This window comes from Perca flavescens, chromosome 19, assembly GCF_004354835.1.
Source record: "Perca flavescens isolate YP-PL-M2 chromosome 19, PFLA_1.0, whole genome shotgun sequence".
Classification (NCBI taxonomy): Eukaryota; Metazoa; Chordata; class Actinopteri; order Perciformes; family Percidae; genus Perca; species Perca flavescens.
Window position 1 is genome coordinate 2,318,752 of NC_041349.1, and position 2,500 is coordinate 2,321,251.

The 2,500-nt window shown below is 47.0% G+C and overlaps 1 protein-coding gene across 2 annotated transcripts in view; it reads left to right on the top strand.

Annotated features, from left to right (window-relative positions):
• The window catches only part of plod3 (procollagen-lysine, 2-oxoglutarate 5-dioxygenase 3), a 41,024-nt gene that overhangs the window by 2,717 nt on the left and 35,807 nt on the right, over nucleotides 1-2,500 (top strand). The gene's annotated exons all lie outside the window — the stretch shown is intronic.

Here is a 2,500-nt window from a genome sequence, read left to right on the forward strand (position 1 = left end):
GGAGAGAGAGAGAGGGAGAGAGAGAGAGAGGGAGGGAGAGAGAGAGAGACAGAGAGAGAGAGGGAGGGAGAGGGAGAGAGAGAGACAGTGAGACAGAGAGAGAGAGGGGGAGAGAGAGAGAGAGGAGAGGGGGAGAGAGAGGGGAGAGAGAGACAGAGAGGGAGGGAGGGAGAGAGAGAGAGGGGGAGAGGGAGGGAGAGAGAGAGAGAGGGAGAGGGGGGAGGGAGAGAGAGAGAGAGAGAAGGAGAGAGGGAGGGAGGGAGAGAGAGGGGGAGGGAGGGGAGGGAGGGAGAGGGGAGGGAGGGAGGGAGGGAGGGAGGGAGAGAGAGAGAGAGAGAGAGAGAGAGAGAGAGAGAGAGAGAGAGAGCTGTTCAAATAGAGGAGGCTTTTTTCGACATTTTCGTAGATTTGTGTTGATAATGTTTTGAGGAAAAAGAAGTTGGAATTTTAGGAAAATGTCAGCCCCTAACACGGAGCCTTCTGGTTTCTTAACTCTGGGTTGCTTTGTGTCGAGCTAACGTCGAGCTAACGTCGAGCTAACGGTTGATTCACGTGTGCAGTACAGGGCTCCAGACTAACTTTTTTTCACGAGGAGCACAGTGGCCCCCTACTGAAAATTTTAGGAGCGCAACCAGAAGATTTAGGGGCACACACCGTAAATCTACATGCTAACCAAATATTCGTATTTCTACTAATTTCCACTGTATTACTAATAAATATGTTGATAATAGATGCAGAAATTACAATGTGCTGTTTCAAATTCAGTGTCACTTTTGAAGATGCAACATAGAAGGCCCCATCGCTGTCATGACAGTAAACTAAATATTTAAAATAATATACCAACTCTGGTCTACAACTACAATGAATTCACCTTAAAATTAAACATGCATTGTTTAGGCTCCTACCCTTAGGGTTGGGTACCTTTCGCATCTGAACCAATATTGGTACACATACCTGAAATTATGGTACATTTTTTTTTTTTTTTTTTTCCCTCTGTAATTACAAAACAATTATTTCAGTTGTAAAAATAATTCCAAACTTATTTTTCCTATGTACTCAGAACATTATGTTATTTTATTAGAATATGTTACACTCTAAAGAAATTAAACAAAAATAAAAATAAAACCCCTCCCTCTCTCCTCCCAAACCCATCCCTACAACCTATTAAATTGAATAATAATTCATTTCTTACTCACTGTAACTTGTTTAGCCTGTTGTATTTTCATCATGACCGTTTTTAATTGCTCGTTAATGTTTCATGTAAAGCTCTTTGAGTTGCCTTGTTGCTGAAAGCTGCTGTAGAAATAAAGTTGCCTTGCCTTCCAGCCTCAGCCTGTCAGTCAGTCCCCAGGGCACAGAGCCTCAGCCTGTCAGTCAGTCCCCAGGGCACAGAGCCTCAGCCTGTCAGTCAGTCCCCAGGGCACAGAGCCTCAGCCTGTCAGTCAGTCCCGAGGGCACAGAGCCTCAGCCTGTCAGTCAGTCCCCAGGGCACAGAGCCTCAGCCTGTCAGTCAGTCCCGAGGGCACAGAGCCTCAGCCTGTCAGTCAGTCCCCAGGGCACAGAGCCTCAGCCTGTCAGTCAGTCCCCAGGGCACAGAGCCTCAGCCTGTCAGTCAGTCCCCAGGGCACAGTTGCACACTGTTGAGCCTGCTGCTTGTCTCAGAGGAAGCACCGTGACTTTTTTTAATATCATAGTTTTTAAAAACTGTAACCATACTTGAAACCACTTTATCGGCATCACTCGCTGTGACTTCAACCAAACAGCCGACGTAGTTTGCGCCGATCGTACCTCTGCGTGTGTGTGTGCGAGTGTGTGTGTGTTTGTGTCGGAGCACCGCTCTCTGTCAGTTTTCAGAGAGGACAGATAAGCTTGCGCTTACGCGCTCAGGTACCTACGTTTCGACATTTAACGTGTAAAAAAACGGGGGCAAATTTGCTGGTCGCAAATGTGCGACTGGATGTAAAATTCAGTCGCACACTCTCAAATTTTGGTTGCAAAATGCGAGCATTTGGTCGCAGTCTGGAGCCCTGCAGTATGTCCCTGATGAATGCATGAGTAGTTCTGGTCTCTAAAATGTCATCAAATGTCTCCACAACTCAAAGGTCTCCAGTTTACTGTCACAGAGGACTACAACATATGTCAGTTTCTCTATCACTCAGGTCATAGTCTAGACTACTGGTCATAGGCTAGACTACTGGCCATAGACTAGGCTACAGGCCATAGTCTAGGCTACTGGTCATAGTCTAGGCTACTGGCCATAGACTAGACTACTGGTCATTGTCTAGGCTACTGGTCATTGGCTAGGCTACAGGCCATAGTCTAGGCTACTGGCCATAGTCTAGGCTACTGGCCATAGTCTAGGCTACTGGCCATAGTCTAGGCTACTGGTCATAGTCTAGGCTACAGGTCATAGACTAGGCTACTGGTCATAGGCTGGGCTACTGGTCATAGGCTAGGCTACTGGTCATAGGCTAGGCTACTGGTCATAGGCTGGGCTACT